This window comes from Triticum urartu, chromosome 4 (genome assembly GCF_003073215.2).
Source record: "Triticum urartu cultivar G1812 chromosome 4, Tu2.1, whole genome shotgun sequence".
Taxonomy (NCBI): Eukaryota; Viridiplantae; Streptophyta; class Magnoliopsida; order Poales; family Poaceae; genus Triticum; species Triticum urartu.
In genome coordinates this window covers 307,022,447-307,041,524 of record NC_053025.1, presented here as the reverse complement: position 1 = coordinate 307,041,524, position 19,078 = coordinate 307,022,447, and positions in this window count along the sequence as shown.

The following is a 19,078-nucleotide window of genomic DNA, read 5'->3' as shown; positions in this document are numbered from 1 at the left end:
ACAAATGATGTCGGGTTAATCTTATGATGACGTGATACGTCCATTTTGCATCATGCTTTTATATCGATATTTATTGTATTATGGGCTATTATTACACATTATGTCACAATACTTATGCCTATTCTCTCTTATTTTACAAGGTTTACATAAAGAGGGAGAATGCAGGCAGCTGGGATTCTGGGCTGGAAAAGGAGCAAATATTAGAGACCTATTCTGCATAGCTCCAAAAATCCTGAAACTTCACGGAAGACGTTTTCAGAATATATAAAAAATACTCAGCGGAAGAAGTTCACCAGGGGGCCACACCCTGCCCACGAGGGTGGGGGGGCGCGCCCCCTACCTCGTTGGCCCCCTAGTGGCCCTCCGGTGGCCATCTTCTTCTATATGAAGTCTTTTGATGAGAAAAAAGTCAGAATCCATCTTCTCGGATGAAACTCTGCCGCCACGAGGGGGAACGTTGGCGGAACCAATCTAGGGCTCTGGCGGAGCTGTTCTGCCGGGGAAACTTCCCTCCGGGAGGGGGAAATCATCGCCATCGTCATCACCAACGCTCCTCTCTTTGGGAGAGGGTAATCTCCATCTCCATCAACATCTTCATCAGCACCATCTCCTCTCAAAACCCTAGTTCATCTCTTGTACCCAATTCTTGTCTCCAAGTCTGGGATTGGTGCTAGTAGTGTTAATTACCCCTTGTAGTTGATGCTAGTTGGTTTATTTGGTGGAAGATTATATGTTCAGATCCTATATGCATATTAATACCCCTCTGATTATGAACATGTTTATGCTTTGTGAGTAGTTATGTTTGTTCCTGAGGACATGGGAGAAGTCTTGCTATTAGTAGTCATGTGAATTTGGTATTCGTTCGATATTTTGATGAGATGTATGTTGTCTCTCCCCTAGTGCTGTTATGTGAACGTCGACTACATAACACTTCACCATTATTTGGGCCTAGAGGACGGCATTGGGAAGTAATAAGTAGCTGATGGGTTGCTAGAGTGATAGAAGCTTAAACTCTAGTTTATGTGTTGCTTCGTAAGGGGCTGATTTGGATCCATATGTTTCATGCTATGGTTAGGTTTACCTTAATACTTTTGTTGTAGTTGCAGATGCTTGCAACAGAGGTTTAAGGTAAACCTAACCATAGCATCCAAGTGACAGTTGTTTATCATAAGTGGGATGCTTGTCCAAGTAAGGGAAGCACCCAAGCACCGGTCCACCCACATACCAAATTATCAAAGTACCAAACGTGAATCATACGAACGTGATGAAAACAAGCTTGACGATATTCCCATGTGTCCTCGGGAGTGCTTTTCTCTATATAAGAGTTTGTCCGGGCTTGTCCTTTGCTAGAAAAAGGATTGGGCCACCTTTCTGTACTTTATTTACTTTTGTTACTTGTTGCTCGTTACAAATTATCCTATCACAAAACTATCTCTAACCACTTATTTCAGTACTTACAGAGAATACCTTGTTGGAAACCGCTTATCATTTCCTTCTGCTCCTTGTTGGGTTCGACACTCTTACTTATCGAAAGGAATATGATAGATCCCCTATACTTGTGGGTCATCAAGACTCTTTTCTGGCGCCATTCCCGGGGAGTGAAGCGCCTTTGGTAGGTGGAATTTTGTAAGGAAAAATTTATATAGTGTGCTGAAATTTGCTGTCACTTGTTAATATGGAAAGTAATCCTCTGAAGGGTTTGTTCGGGGTATCTTCACCCCGACCAGTAGAGCAAAGAGTTGCTCCTCAACCTACTGAACCTACTGAAAATGAAAATGTCTGCTTTGAAATTCCTTCGGGTATGATAGAAAAATCGCTAGCTAATCCTTTTGTAGGAGATGGAACAAAGCATCCTGATGAGCACTTAATATATGTGGATGAATTTTGTGGATTATTTAAGCTTGCAGGTGTACCCAGAGATGTTGTTAAGAAGAAGGTCTTCCCTTTATCTTTGAAGGGAGATGCATCAACATGGTATAGGGTATGTGATGATATGGGTTCATGGAATTACAAACGATTGAAATTGGAATTTCATCAGAAGTTTTATCCTATGCATGTTGTTCATCGTGATCGCAATTATATATATAATTTTTGGCCTCGCGAGGGAGAAAGCATCGCTCAAGCTTGGGGGAGGCTTAAATCAATGTTATATTCATGCCCCAATCATGAGCTCTCAAGAGAAATGATTATTCAAAAATTTTATGCTCGACTTTATGATCGCAATCGCACCATGCTTAATACTTCTTGTGTTGGCTCTTTTATGATGAAGACTATTGAATTCAAATGGGATTTATTGGAAAGAATTAAACGCAACTCTGAAGATTGGGACCTCGATAAAGGTAAGGAGTCAGGTATGACACCTAGGTTTGATTGTGTTAAATCTTTTATGGATATCGATGTTTTCCGTAAATTTAGCACTAAATATGGACTTGACTCTGAGATAGTAGCTTCTTTCTGTGAATCTTTTGCTACTTATGTTGATCTCCCCAAGGAGAAGTGGTTTAAATATCATCCTCCCATAGAAGTAAAAGTGGATGCACCTACTAAAGTTGAAGAAAAGATTATCACTTATAATGATCCTATTGTTCCTACTTCTTATGTTGAGAAACCATCTTTCCCTGTCAGGATAAAGGATCATGCTAAAGCTTCAACTATGGTTCGTAAAAGCAATATTAAAACTTATGCACCTCCTGAGAAAATTAAAGTTGAACCTGATATTGCTATTGTTAAAGATCTCTTGGCTGATAATATTGATGGGCATGTTATTTATTTCTTTGATGAAACTGCTAGAATTGCTAAACCTTGTGCTAAACATAAACCTAGACATGTGGTAGGCATGCCTGTTATTTCTGTTAAAATAGTAGATCATTGTTATCATGGTTTATGTGATATGGGTGCCAGTGCTAGTGCAATACCTATTAGCCTATATAGAGAAATTATGCATGATATTACACCTGTTGAGTTAGAAGATATTGATGTCACAATTAAACTTGCCAATAGAGATACTATTTCACCAATGGGAATTATTAGAGATGTTGAAGTCTTGTGTGGGAAAACTAAATATCCTGCTGATTTTCTTGTTCTTGGTTCCCCACAAGAGAGCTTTTGTCCCATTATATTTGGTAGACCCTTCTTGAACACTTTTAATGCTACCATAGATTGCAAAGGGATGTTGTTACTATCGGTTTAGATGATATGACTCATGAATTTAATTTCTCTAAATTTAGTAGACAACACCGTGAAGAAGAATTACCTAGTAAGGATCAAATTATTGGTCTTGCTTCTATTTCCATACCTCCTAGTGATCCTTTATAACAATATTTGCTAGACCATGAAAATGATGTGTTTATGAATGAAATAAGGGAAGTAGATGAAGTATTCTTTAAACAGGAACCTATTCTGAAACAGAATTTGCCTGTTGAAATCCTAGGGGATCCTCCTCCACCCAAGGGTGATCCCATGTTTGAGCTTAAACCGTTGCCTGATACTCTTAAATATGCTTATCTTGATGAGAAAAAGATAAATCATGTTATTATTAGTGCTAACCTTTCAGAGCAAGAGGAAGAGAGATTATTGAAAACTCTGAAGAAGCACCGTGCTACTATTGGGTATACTCTTGATGATCTTAAGGGCATTAGTCCCACTCTATGTCAACATAAAATAAATTTGGAAGAAGATGCTAAACCAGTTCGTGATCATCAATGACGACTGAATCCTAAAATGAAAGAAGTGGTAAGAAAGGAAATACTAAAGCTCCTTGAGGCAGGTATAATCTATCCCGTTGCTGATAGTCAGTGGGTAAGTCTTGTCCATTGTGTCCCTAAGAAGGGAGGTATTACTGTCGTTCCTAATGATAAAGATGAATTGATTCCTCAAAGAATAATTACAGGTTATAGGATGGTAATTGATTTCCGCAAATTAAATAAGGCCACTAAAAAGGATCATTACCCCTTACCTTTTATCGATCAAATGCTAGAAAGATTATCCAAACATACACATTTTTGCTTTCTAGATGGTTATTCTGGTTTCTCTCAAATACCCGTGTCAGCCAAAGATCAATCAAAGACTACTTTTACTTGCCCTTTTGGTACTTTTGCTTATAGACGTATGCCTTTTGGTTTATGTAATGCACCTGCTACCTTTCAAAGATGCATGATGGCTATATTCTCTGCCTTTTGTGAAAATATTTGTGAGGTTTTCATGGACGATTTCTCCGTCTATGAATCTTCTTTTGATGATTTCTTAAGCAACCTTGATCGAGTTTTGCAGAGATATGAAGAAACTCATCTTGTATTGAATTGGGAAAAGTGCCACTTTATGGTTAATGAAGGTATTGTCTTGGGGCACAAAGTTTCTGAAAGAGCTATTGATGTTGATAAAGCCAAGGTTGATTCTATTGAGAAGATTCCATGTCCAAAGGACATCAAAGGTATAATAAGTTTCCTTGGTCATGCCGGATTTTATAGGAGGTTCATTAAGGACTTCTCAAAAATTTCTCGGCCTCTGACTAATTTATTACAAAAAGGTATACCATTTTTCTTCGATGATGATTGTGTAGAAGCATTTGAAATACATAAGAAAGCATTAATCTCTGCACCTATTGTTCAGCCACCTGATTGGAATTTACCCTTTGAAATTATGTGTGATGCTAGTGATTATGCTGTAGGTGCTGTTCTAGGGCAAAGAGTTGATAAGAAATTAAACGATATTCAATATGCTTGTAAAACCCTAGACAATGCCCAAACAAATTATGCTACTACCGAAAAACAATTCTTAGCAGTTATATTTGCTTGTGATAAGTTCAGACCTTATATTGTTGATTCTAAAGTAACTATTCACACTGATCATGCTGCTATTAAATATCTCATGGAAAAGAAAGATGCTAAACCTATACTTATTAGATGGGTTCTCTTACTACAAGAATTTGACTTACATATTGTTGATAGAAAGGGAGCTGAGAACCCCGTTGCAGACAACTTGTCTATGTTAGAAAATGTGCTTGATGACCCACTACCTATTGATGATAGCTTTCTTGATGAGCAATTAAATGTTATAAATGCTTCTCATACTGCTCCATGGTATGCTAATTATGCTAATTACATTGTTGCTAAGTTTATACCACCTAGTTTCACATACCAGCAAAAGAAAAAGTTCTTCTATGATTTGAGGCATTACTTTTGGGATGACCCACATCTTTATAAAGAAGGAGTAGATGGTGTTATTAGACGTTGTGTACCTGAGCATGAACAGGAACAGATCCTACACAAGTGTCACTCCGAAGCTTATGGAGGACACCATGCTGGAGATAGAACTGCACATAAGGTATTGCAATCTGGTTTTTATTGGCCTACTCTCTTCAAGGATGCCCGTAAGTTTGTCTTATCTTGTGATGAATGTCAAAGAATTGGTAATATTAGTAGACGTCAAGAAATGCCTATGAATTATTCACTTGTTATTGAACCATTTGATGTTTGGGGCTTTGACTATATGGGGCCTTTTCCTTCCTCTAATGGATATACACATATTTTTGTTGCTGTTGATTACGTTACTAAGTGGGTAGAAGCTATTCCAACTAGTAGTGCTGATCATAACACTTCTATTAAAATTCTTAAAGAAGTTATTTTTCCAAGATTTGGAGTCCCTAGATATTTAATGACTGATGGTGGTTCACATTTTATTCATGGTTCTTTCTGTAAAATGCTTGCTAAGTATGATGTTAATCATAGAATTGCATCCCCTTATCACCCTCAGTCTAGTGGTCAAGTAGAATTGAGTAATAGAGAGCTCAAATTAATTCTGCAAAAGACTATTAATAAATCTAGAAAGAATTGGTCCAAGAAACTTGATGATGCAATATGGGCCTATAGAACTGCATATAAAAATCCTATGGGTATGTCTCTGTATAAAATGGTTTATGGAAAAGCATGTCACTTACCTCTCGAACTAGAACACAAGGCATATTAGCTATTAAAGAGATCAACTATGATTTTAAACTTGCCGGTGAGAAGAGGTTATTTGATATTAGCTCACTCGATGAATGGAGAACCCAAGCCTACGAAAATGCCAAGTTGTTTAAAGAAAAAGTTAAAAGATGGCATGATAAAAGGATACAAAAGCGTGAGTTTAATGTAGGTGATTATGTATTGCTATACAACTCTCGTTTAAGATTTTTTGTAGGAAAACTTCTCTCTAAATGGGAAGGTACTTACGTTATCGAGGAGGTCTATCGTTCCGGTGCTATAAAAATCAACAACTTCGAAGGCACAAATCCGAAGGTGGTGAACAGTCAAAGAATCAAACATTATATCTCAGGTAATCCCATAAATGTTGAAACCAATGTTATTGAAACCATAACCCCAGAGTAATACATAAGGGACACTTTCCGAAACGTTTCAGACTCCGAAAAGGAATAGGTATGTGGTACGGTAAGTAAACCGATTCCAAAACAGTTTTTAAGGCAATATTTCTCCGTTTTGGAATATTTAGAAAAAAAGAAAAATAAGAAGCGGTCCGGGAAGGACACGAGGGTGGAGGACGCGCCCTACCCTACTGGACGCGCCCCCTACCTCGTGGGCACCTCGTGTGCTCTACGGACTCCATTTTCTTGCACAATACGTATTTTGGTCGGTAAAAATTCATTATACAATCTCCCGGAGGTTTTGACTCCCGTATCACGCAAATATCTCCTGTTTTTGTTTCGAGTTGTTGCTGCTGCAGATTAGAGCAAGATGTCTTCGCAAGAGTCAGTCAGGGAGAGCCGGATGTCTCATCCGGCACCGAGATCAATGACAAACAACAATCTTGACCTCTTTGGGCCAGCCACGGAGGAAGAGATGGAGGCTGACTTGAAGAGGATAGATGCCATGGAAGAGGATCAAGAAGTCACTTACCTCTTCCGAGTTGGATTCACAATGGGAGAACTGCAGAGCTCGGCTATTCCAAACTCGGTTATCCCTTCCAATGTTAGATTTCTTTCTTATGAGAATATGAAAAAGAGTGTTACTAGTTCTCCCACAGCTATGCAGCACCCTTGGGTGCAGGGAGCTTTGGCTGTTACAGGAAAACTCTGAAACGAAATAATGGACCTCAAGCAGCAAGTCAATAAGCTCGAGGAGGAGAATCGTATCCTGAGGGGCATCATCGCCAAGAATATCACATCACCATCCCCGAAAAGAGAGACATAATCACATGGGTATGGGCACTCCCCTTGGCAACTGCCAAGCTTGGGGGAGTGCCCCGGTATCGTATCACCATCACTTTTATCTTTACCGTTTTTCTTAGTTCGATCATTTTGGTAATATCTTGATCTAGTAGAATAAAAGTTCTTAGTATGATCTAGTTGTGAGTTTTGCTTTATAATTCCTCTATGTAATCGAGTCCGTGAGTTATATATAATAAAGATTAGTCTTGAGCCATGGGCTTGATTATTTTGCCATGATCCTAAGGGAATAAAAGAAAATAGAAAGAAATAAAAAGAAACATAGAGATCATATGGATCTTATGGAGAGTAATGAGCTCACATAGAAAAAGTATGATGAATACAAGTTGTTGAGAGTTGACAAACATAGTTTTGGTCATTGTTGCAATTAGTAGGAAGTAATAAAGAAAGAGAGGTCTTCACATATAAATATCCTATCTTCGACATCTTTTATGATTGTGAGCACTCATTAAAATATGACATGCTAAAGAGTTGACGTTGGACAAGGAAGACAACGTAATTGATTATGTTTTCTTACATCTGAGATAAATTATATTGTGATGGATCATCCAACATGGTTGAGCTTGCCTTTCCCCCTCATGCTAGCCAAATTCATCGCACCAAGAAGAGATACTACTTGTGCTTCCAAATACCCTTAAACCAGTTTTGCCATGAGAGTCCACCATACCTACCTATGGATTGAGTAAGATCCTTCAAGTAAGTTGTCATCGGTGCAAGCAATAAAAATTTCTCTCTAAATATGTATGACTTATTAGTGCGGGAGAAAATAAGCTTTATACGATCATGTGATATGGAACAAATAAAAGTGACATACTGCATAATAAAGGTCCATATCACAAGTCGCAATATAAAGTGACGTTCTTTCGCATTAAGATTTTGTGCATCCAACCATAAAAGCGCATGACAACCTCTGCTTCCCTCTACGAAGGGCCTATCTTTTACTTTAATCTCCTACCTTGCATAAGAGTCATGGTGATCTTCACCGTTCCTTTTTACATTTTATCCTTTGGCGAGCACACTATGTTGGAAAGGTCCTGGTATATATGGCTAATTGGATGTGAGTTTTCATGAACTATTATTGTTGACATTACCCTTGAGGTAAAACATTGGGAGGCAAAAATATAAGCCCCTATCTTTCTCTGTGTACGATTAAAACTCCATACCCATAAGTATTGCGTGAGTCTCAGCAATTGTGAAAGAATATATGATAGTTGAGTACGTGGACTTGCTGAAAAGCTCTTATACATTGACTCTTTCCTATGTTATGATAAATTGCAATTAATCCAATGACTGAGATTATAGTTTGTTAGTTTTCACTGAAGTTTACGATTCATACTTGAAATTGTGATTGAATTATTACTCTAGCATAAGAAATCATAAGACAAGAATTATATAAGTTGTTGTTCTAAGAATGATCATGATGCCCTCATGTCCGTATTTTATTTTTTTATCGACACCTCTATCTCCAAACATGTGGACATATTTTTCGATTTCGGCTTTCGCTTGAGGACAAGCGAGGTCTAAGCTTGGGTGAGTTGATACTTCCATTTTGCATCATGCTTTTATATCAATATTTCTTGCATTATGGGCTATTATTACACATTATGTAACAATACTTATGCCTATTCTCTCTTATTTTACAAGGTTTACATAAAGAGGGAGAATGCCGGCAGTTGGGATTCTGGGCTAGAAAAGGAGCAAATATTAGAGACCTATTCTGCACAGCTCCAAAAATCTTGAAACTTCATGGAAGACGTTTTCAGAATATATAAAAAAATACTCAACGGAAGAAGTTCACCAGGGGGGCCACACCCTGCCCACGAGGGTGGGGGCGCGCCCTACCCCCCTGGGCGCGCCCCCTACCTCGTGGGCCCCCTGGTGGCCCTCCGGTGGCCAACTTCTGCTATATGAAGTCTTTCGATGAGAAAAAAATCAGAAGCCATCTTCTCGGATGAAACTCCACCACCACGAGGCGGAACCTTGGAGGAACCAATCTAGGGCTCTGGCGGAGCTGTTCTGCCGGGGCATCTTCCCTCCGGGAGGGGGAAATCATCGCCATCATCATCACCAACGCTCCTCTCATCGGGAGAGGGCAATCTCCATCAACATCTTCATCAGCACCATCTCCTCTCAAAACCCCAGTTCATCTCTTGTATCCAATTCTTGTCTCCAAGTCTGGGATTGGTGCTAGTAGGTTGCTAGTAGTGTTAATTACCCCTTGTAGTTGATGCTAGTTGGTTTATTTGGTGCAAGATTATATGTTCAGATCCTATATGCATATTAATACCCCTCTGATTATGAACATGTTTATGCTTTGTGAGTAGTTACGTTTGTTCCTGAGGACATGGGAGAAGTCTGGCTATTAGTAGTCATGTGAACTTGGTATTCGTTCGATATTTTGATGAGATGTATGTTGTCTCTCCTCTAGTGGTGTTATGTCCAACATCGACTACATAACACTTCACCATTATTTGGTCCTAGAGGAAGGCATTGGGAAGTAATATGTAGATGATGGGTTGCTAGAGTGACAGAAGCTTAAACCCTAGTTTATGCGTTGCTTCGTAAGGGGATGATTTGGATCCATATGTTTCATGCTATGGTTAGGTTTACCTTAATACTTTTGTTGTAGTTGCGGATGCTTGCAATAGAGGTTAATCATAAGTGGGATGCTTGTCCAAGTAAGGGCAACACCCAAGCACCGGTCCACCCACATACCAAATTATCAAAGTACCGAACACGAATCATACGAACGTGATGAAAACTAGCTTGACGATATTCCCATGTGTCCTCGGGAGCGCTTTTCTCTATATAAGAGTTTGTCCAGGATTGTCCTTTGCTACAAAAAGGATTGGGCCACCTTTCTGCACTTTATTTACGTTTATTACTTGTTGCTCGTTACAAATTATCCTATCACAAAACTATCTGTTACCACTTATTTCAGTACTTGTAGAGAATACCTTGCTGGAAACCGCTTATCATTTCCTTCTGCTCCTCGTTTGGTTCGACACTCTTACTTATCGAAAGGACTACGATATATCCCCTATACTTGTGGGTCATCATGATGCTGGGTCATAAACTTTGCAGATTCTCCAATAATAGTATAATATCTGATTTGCTCAAAACTGAGAATTTTAAGTTATTCCTTCCTTTTATGCATATCACCTGTAGCCCCCAAGTGCCAGGTTGTCATGCTTGCAGCAACCTGGGACTTGTAATTGCCTTATGCTCATAAAAATTTCAACCAGTGTAGCCCCCAAGGGTCGGGTCTTTATGCAATAATGAGCAGGGACTTCGTAAATATGATCATGTAAACTTGAGTAGCAACGTGTAGCCCCCAAGGGCCGGCTCAGTAAGATATTACTGAGTTGGCACTTTGTATATGATTCATTGATAATAACATCATATGATGTAATCTCCACCATGGGGCTTGAACCCACGTTCACAAGGTTAAGAGCTTTGTGCTTTACCAACTGAGCAGTGGACCCTTCAATTGTTGGCAGGAGCAATTGGTAGCCCCCAAGGGCCGGCTCATCATAATGGGATGAGTTGGGTCTTCAATAAGTTGATCAAAAATGACTTTAGATTAGCCCCCAAGTGCCATGGTGCATGCTGGCAGTGACATGGGACTTGCATATTTCGATGTAATCTCAATTTGAATAATATAGCCCCAAGTGCTGGGTTGTAAGCCTGCAGCGACTCGGGACTATTCCTTCCATTATAGAATAAATCATATCCATTGATAAAATAATAGCCATTGCGCCAAGGGACTTTGAATACCTCATCTGTTGATAAGTAAACCCGGAGTTTAAATACCCAGCGGCTCTTGGCCGATGATGATTTAATACGCCTCCATTGTAAACCGGAATTTTTATAACCCGGCAGCTTATAGCCTTTGAGAAAATCAAGAATTGATAACCCTTTTGAGACACCAATTTCAATCTTTGATGATGGGCTGGAACTTAATCATTTATGTAAGGCATAGCTCTGTGAATCCTTCACAGAGTTTAAACAACATATGCCCTGGCGACTTAACGTCAAAATCCAGGGCGGGTAACCACCCAAATGTAGTCTTATCCTGCACACAAGTAAATCACAAGATCCCTTGGCGGTTTACCGTAGGGCGGGTCATCATATCCCACATATAACCATTATGATATTGAATTTGTACTTCCGGTTTACATGACCTAGGCAGTACGGGTGATAACCCAATCCTTAGAAGCCAATACTTCCAAATATATGATGATTTTCACATGCTGGCGACTTATCGTCCAAAGCCAAGCCGGGTTTAAATGAAACCACTCTTATACTTAGATCTGAACAAAAAAGTCTCAAGACAAAACGAAAGATTGTTTGCAAAAACTTAAACCAAATAAAAATTGAGGTTTCTGATTCGAATATGATTAGTAAACTGTTCCAAAGGGGTTACACTAGGATTCGAATACGATCATGTAGCCCCAGTGGCTTTGGTAGTGTGCCGATCAAGAGGGTACCAACAGCTATGTTCTCTTTGGTTCGAATACGACCTATGTTTGAACAGGAAGCCCCCAAATGACCTTGAGAGGTTTTTAACGACCCTGATTCGAATACGATCCAAGTCGGACCCAAAAGGTGTTAAGCTATTATTCAAATACGATCAAGAAGCCCCCTAGTGAGTTTGGCAGTGTGCCGATCAAGAGGGTACCGGCAGCTATGTTCTCTTTGGTTCGAATATGACCTATGTTTGAACAGGAAGCCCCCAAATGACCATATAAATTTTGGCATCGCGCCGATCAAGAGGGTACCGACAGCTATGCTCGATGAGCAGGAAGCCCCCAAGTGACCATAATAAGATAAGCCGTAAGGCAGGATACCCATGTTTGAACTACGCACCATGGGAGCAAGTTCTCTTTGGCAACCTTTAATTTTTCTAAGAACTCAAATCTTGCGAGAGTTTAATTCTTTTTACCAGAACTTTAAACCGGATTTGAAAGCTTCAAAACTTTGTGGGAGACAGGTTGTCCTTGATCCGGATGTTTGATCCGGATTTGAGAGCTTAAAAGCTTTGTAAGAGACAAATTTACCTCGAGCCGGATGTTTGAACCGTATTTGAGAGCTTCAAAGCTTGTAGGAGAGAGATGTCTATTGAACCGGATTTAAAACCGGAATCTTCATTTTGAACCATCAATTTTCTGGCGGCCTTTAAATTGCCATTAATATGGTAGTGTCCTCCGGAACCGGGTTATCATTCCCTCTAATGACCCAGAGTTCCCGACTCATGTCCTTGTAGCCCCCGAGTCTGAAGACTACTTGAGGAGTTGGCTTGAGACTCTCCATATTTGACCGTGATATAAATCGGTATGAGTCCTTCAACAGCGCAATGATATAATAACCCCGTCCTGCATTGGAGAACTTACAAGGCAGAATAATTGCTCTTTTAAAGAAAACAATATAAAATATATGCTGGATGGATTTCACCTGATATGTTAGGCTAGAAACTATTCACTGCGGAGTTGATGATCACTGAAATCCATCACAGGTAAATCGACCGTAGGAGCAGAAAGATGAGCCAGTCACGGCGTTGTAAGCCGGCACGGATGGGCGAGTCAATCGCAGGCGTGGTAAACCGTGCGAACGGCGAGTCAATATCGGGCACGGTCCCAATGAGTTGATGTAAACCGGGCCACAGGGACAATGACTTGCGCATGTTCTTTCACCGGATGATATGACATGGAAGAAACACCGGTGCAGAACATTGATATCACGTGCTCCGTACCCGTAATATAACACCTCATTAGTAATGAACAATTGTCCTGCATCAAAAAGTATCGCAAGGCAAAGTAATTGTTCACACAAAAATTAATATGTGCTGAAATAAACTGAACGGATATCACCTGGTCGTTTTTACTTGCAGGCTAGGAGAGCTTTCTCTGCATTATGCTGCTTTTACTTTGCACAGAAGAGAAATCTCGGGTATCAAGGACAGCCATAGTTATAGCGTCCTGGATCTCCATCGCAGTATGTGTATATCATTTTTTTTGAAGAGAGCGACGATGGTAAGCTTTGTTTTGTACTACTCCATCCTCCCTTACGACTGCAATAACCAAGGTCCCATTGTTTCATAGAACATGATGATGCGTACGACGGCAGCGCCTCTGGCGGAAATTTCAGGCAGTCACGCTATTTTGTTCCTTTTCCAATATCTTAGAATGATCCTGGATTGGGTGTAGCTAGTAAAACTCATATTGCACTTCTAAATAATACTAAAGCAAACTCATCTTTAGATGCGAGCGCAGGTGCTCGGCGGAGGTGTTCGGTGATTTGTTCCAGCCGGTGGGTCACAGCGAGGCAATTTGAGGCGCTCGGTGACTCAGCGGCCGATGGGTCAGTGGCCATGCGGGATGGAGGCGATGGCAGCGGCAGCTCAGTGATGGTGGACGAGCCGGCCGAAGTAGAGCGGAGGGCGGCCAGGGCTCGTGGCTGTGGCTGGAGCCGGCCACGGCCAAGGCTGCGCGTGCGAGCGGGCGCTCGGGCGTTGAACCAGCGAGCGGAGGACGACTCAGCTGCGTGCTATCCTGCGGCCGACTTGGAGCAAAAGAAAGTGGCGGAGACCGAAGCGGAGACCAGTGTAGGTGGAAGTGCAGGTAATGTCGCGGTGATGGCGGCTCAAACTCAGGGCGAGACGAAGCGGCGCCGATAAGCCATGGCGACGGGCGGCTCATACAGGCGGCCTCGTGGCAGGGTCGGAGGCACCCAGGTGGTGCCGCGACACGGGAGCAGCAGGAGACGTTGCGAGGGACGGCAGCGGCGCAGTCGGCTTGGGCAGATTAGGAGAAGGCACGCCGGCGGCTCGCGGCAGAGACAAGATCGGGAAAACGGCGGCTCAACAGTGGCCGGTAGGTTGGATGTGGTCAGAGAATAGCTCTCGGTGACAGAGGAAACGGTGTGGCAAATCGGACAGAGCCGGGATGCGGCAGAGGCGGACCAGGCAATTTGATCCTTTGATGCTTTGGTAATTCGATGGCGACTCAGATTAACAGCAGGTCAACGGAGGCAACGTGAAACAGAGGCGACAGTGGCTCTCCCACTGCTTGAAACGGCGGAGGTGATGGCAAGGTGCGGCCGGCCCGATTACGCGACCCCGGCGGATGAGGCGGAGGCGGAGACTGATTCCCTAGCTTCATCCACTTCCAAAACTGCAGGCGATTTTATCTTCTTCCTGTGAGGATGACTCGGGATTTGTAATCAGCAAAACAGTGCATCGTAGTAGAAGTTAACTGTCTCGGCGGCTTGGTAATCTCGATAGCGACTTGCATGCTGCGGGCGACTCGGAAACAAAGCATAGTCCGGGTCGTGACCGAATCCTGAAGCCGTGTCGAGGCCGTTCCCTTCTTTCTTTCTTTTCTGACGTTTTGATTAGACGGCTTCAGCCAGGTTCACGTTCCTGTGTGTAGCATCTTTTTGGCAGCTAGTAGTATATCTTGGTTGGATAGCAGATGGAATCCATGAGCAAACACTAAATTGTACATGCTCCTAATAGCTGCGTATCCGAGAGCCTGCCTGCCTAATCCATGTATGAAATAGTAGTACTATTAACTCTCGGTTGCTCATGGCAATTTTTTCTTTCCTAGGGTCTAGAGACCTTTCCTTTCCTGATGTAGCACTTGATGTAAGGAATCTTTAGACAAAGAAATTAGTTCCCCTTCTTTTTTCCTTTTTTTAGTCCAATCGTCAATCCTCACGGACAACCATCCTAGCCGTAGCTTTACGTGGGATGTAATAGTAGTACTGCTTGGTTCACCAAAGTAGCAGATCGCTTCTTGTTTTCTTTCGGTGATGAGTAGCAGCAGCGACCTGTCAAATCCCTTCCTGCAATGCCTGATCATCCAGAACTTTTGCACGCAGTCAGCTTCGCCATGGTTTCTAATTATGGCTGAACAGAAATCGACCCGGATTCGATGGATCCTCTAGTTGTGGCGGAGCACACCACGCGACCCTAATCTTACTTGAACTCAAATTTCATACGGTTTATCCTGCATGATTGTTCCGTGTCAGCTCCTCTTCATCTAATTAATCGCGAGCTTCTTGATCCCTAAGAGAGATCCCTCCAAGAACTAAACACCATAGTGCGCCGACCCCACGGTGGGCGCCAACTGTCGTGGAATTGACACGGCAGATGTCCTAGTGTGAGAACTTAGTCGTGAGGCCAACGCATCTTTGTAGTAGCTTGATAGAGGTTGAGCGGAATCGAGAGACACAACACAAGACAAGGATTTAGACAGCTTCGGGCCCCGGGAAACATCATCCGCAATAGCCCCACATGTTGTTTGTGGCTAGATCTCATTATGCTCACGAGAGATTCGCCGCATAAGCCGGCTCTCCTCTAGTTGTGTCTAGCCCTAGAGATTGTTTCTTCTTGCTTGTCCCTCCTTGGGGAGCCCTGCCCCTCCTTATATATGTTAAAGGGGCGGGTTACATGACTAGTCCTTGTAGGATTATGATTAACCTATTACAAGTGGAGCCCTAGTCTTGCTTCCTTTGTAGGAGAATATTCCTTATACCTTTCCTCTTAAACCGGCCCATCATAAACGTGAGCTGGTCTTCTGGGCCTTGGGCCTAGTCTTGTATCTGACCCGCTGTTAGGGCCATCCGTGAGTCGCCACGTTCGTGAGTCGCCACTCCAGCGGGTTATCAATGAAAACGCCAAGCCCGGCCGGGTCATACTTCCGGCCGGGTCATACCGTGGGGTTTATCCCCGACAACGGGGTTTGGATGTACCATGAAGTTTGCACCAACTCTCAAGGTGAGAAAGGGCAATGCACAGTACTAAAGAGGCTAGCAATGATGGAAGGGTGAGAGTGCGTATAATCCATGGACTCAACATTAGTCACAAAGAACTCACATACTTATTGCAAAAATCTACAAGTCATCAAAAACCAAGTATTACGTGCATGCTCCTAGGGGGATAGATTGGTAGGAAAAGACCATCGCTCGTCCCCGACAGCCACTCATAAGGAAGACAATCGAGTAACACCTCATGTTTCAAACTTGTTACACAACATTTACCATACATGCATCTACGGGACTTGCAAACTTCAACACAAATATTTCTCAAATTCACAACTACTCAACTAGCATAACTTTAATATCACTATCTCCATATCTCAAAACAATCATCAAGTATCAAACTTCTCTCAGTATTCAATGCACTTATATGAAAGTTTTTTTTATAACATCAAAAGCAATTTATCATGTTGTTCCAAAGGACTCTCAAAATAATATAAGTGAAGCATTAGAGATCAATTATTTATATAAAATGAAACCATCACCGTGCTCTAAAAGATATAAGTGAAGCACTAGAGCAAAAACTATATAGCTCAAAAGATATAAGTGAAGCACATAGAGTATTCTAATAAATTCTGATTCATGCGTGTCTCTCTCGAAAGGTGTGTACATTAAGGATGATTGTGGTAAACTAAAATGCAAAGACTCAAATCATACAAGACGCTCCAAGCAAAACACATATCATGTGGTGAATAAAAATATAGCTCCAAGTATAGTTACCGATAGACGAAGACAAAAGAGGGGATGCCTTCCTGGGCATCCCCAAGCTTAGGCTTTTTAGTGTCCTTGGATTTTACCTTGGGGTGCCTTGGGCATCCCCAAGCTTATGCTCTTTGCACTCCTGCCCAAGCTTAGGCTTTTTAGTGTGCTTGGATTTTACCTTGGGGTGCCTTGGGCATACCCAAGCTTATGCTCTTTTCACTCCTTGTTCCATAATCCATCAAATCCTACCCAAAACTTCAAAACTTCACAGCACAAAACTTAACAGAAAATCTCGTGAGCTCCGTTAGAGAAAGGAAACAAAACACCACTTCAAGGTACTGTAATGAACTCATTATTTATTTATATTGGTGTTAAAACTACTTTATTTCAACTTTTCTATGGTTTATAAACTCCATTACTAGCCATAGATTCATCAAAACAGGCAAACAACACACGAAAGACAGAATTTGTCAAAAACAGAACAGTCTGTGGTAATCTGTAACTAACGCAAACTTCTGGAACCCCAAAAATTATAAAATAAACTTCTGGACATGAGGAATTTATCTATTAATCATCTGCAAAAATAATTAACTAAATATCACTCTCCAATAAAAAATGGCAGCAATTCTTGTGAGCGCTAAAGTTTCTGTTTTTTACTGCAAGATCAAAAAGACTTTCCCCATGTCTTCCCAACGGTTCTACTTGGAACAAACACTAATTAAACACAAAAAACACAACCAAAACAGAGGCTAGATAAATTATGTATTACTAAACAGGAACAAAAAGCAAGGAATAAAAATAAAATTGGGTTGCCTCCCAACAAGCGCTATCGTTTAACGCCCCTAGCTAGGTATAAAAGCGAGGATAGATCTAGGTATTGCCATCTTTGGTAGGCAATCCATAAGTTGCTCTCATAATAGATTCATATGGTAATTTAAGTTTCTTTCTAGGGAAGTTTTCCATGCCTTTCCTTAACGGAAATTGGAATCTAATATTCCCTAACTTCATATCAATAATTGCACCAATCGTTCTAAGGAAAGGTCTGCCAAGAATAATAGGACATGAAGGATTGCAATCTATATCAAGAACAATGAAATCTACAGGCAAATAATTCCTATTTGCAACAATAAGAACATCATTAATTCTTCCCATAGGTTTTTTAATAGTGGAAACCGCAAGGTGCAAGTTTAAAGAACAATCATCAAATTCACGGAAACCTAGCAAATCACACAAAGTTTTTGGGATCGTGGAAACACTAGCACCCAAATCACACAAAGCATAGCATTCATGATCTTTAATTTTTATTTTAATTGTAGGTTCCCAATCATCATAAAGTTTTCTAGGGATAGAAACTTCCAACTCAAGTTTTTCTTCATAAGATTGCATCATATCATCAATGATATGTTTAGTAAAAGCCTTATTTTGACTATAAGCATGAGGAGAATTTAGCACGGATTGCAACAAGGAAATACAATCTATCAAAGAGAAATTATCATAATTAAATTCCTTGAAATCCAAGATAGTGGGTTTGTTGCTATCTAAAGTTTTGACCTGTCCAATCCCACTTTTATCAATTTTTGCATCAAGATCTAAAAACTCTGAATTTTTGGGACGCCTTCTAACTAAAGTTGACTCATCTCCAGTCCCATAATTATCAAGATTCAAATTGCAAAACAAGGATTTAATAGGGGACACATCAATCACTTTTAGATCTTCATCTTTATTATCATAAAAACTAGAAGAAGGCACCTTCACAAAGCAATCTTTCTTAGCACGCATCCTAGCGGTTCTTTCTTTGCACTCATCAATGGAAATTCTCATGGCTTTGGGAGACTCATTGACATCATGCTTAGGTGGAATAGATCTAAGTTTCAAAGAATCAACATCAAGAGAAATTCTATCCACGTTTCTAGCCAACTCATCAATCTTAAGCAATTTTTCTTCAATCAAAGCATTGAAACTCTTTTGCGAACTAATAAATTCTTCAATACTAGATTGAAAATCAGAGGGCATCTTATTATAATTTCCATAAGAATTGTTGTAGGAATTGCCATAATTATTAGAGTAATTACTAGGAAACGGCCTAGAATTAAACCTACCTCTATACACGTTATTACCAAAATTGTTCCTACCAACAAAATTCACATCCATAGATTCATTATTATTCTCAATCAAACTAGACAAAGGAATATCATTAGGATCAGTAGGAGCACTCTTATTAGCAAACAATTTCATAAGGTCATCCATCTTTCCACTCAAAACATTAATCTCTTCAATCGCATGAACTTTTTTACTAGTAGATCTTTCGGTGTGCCATTGAGAATAATTAACTATAAT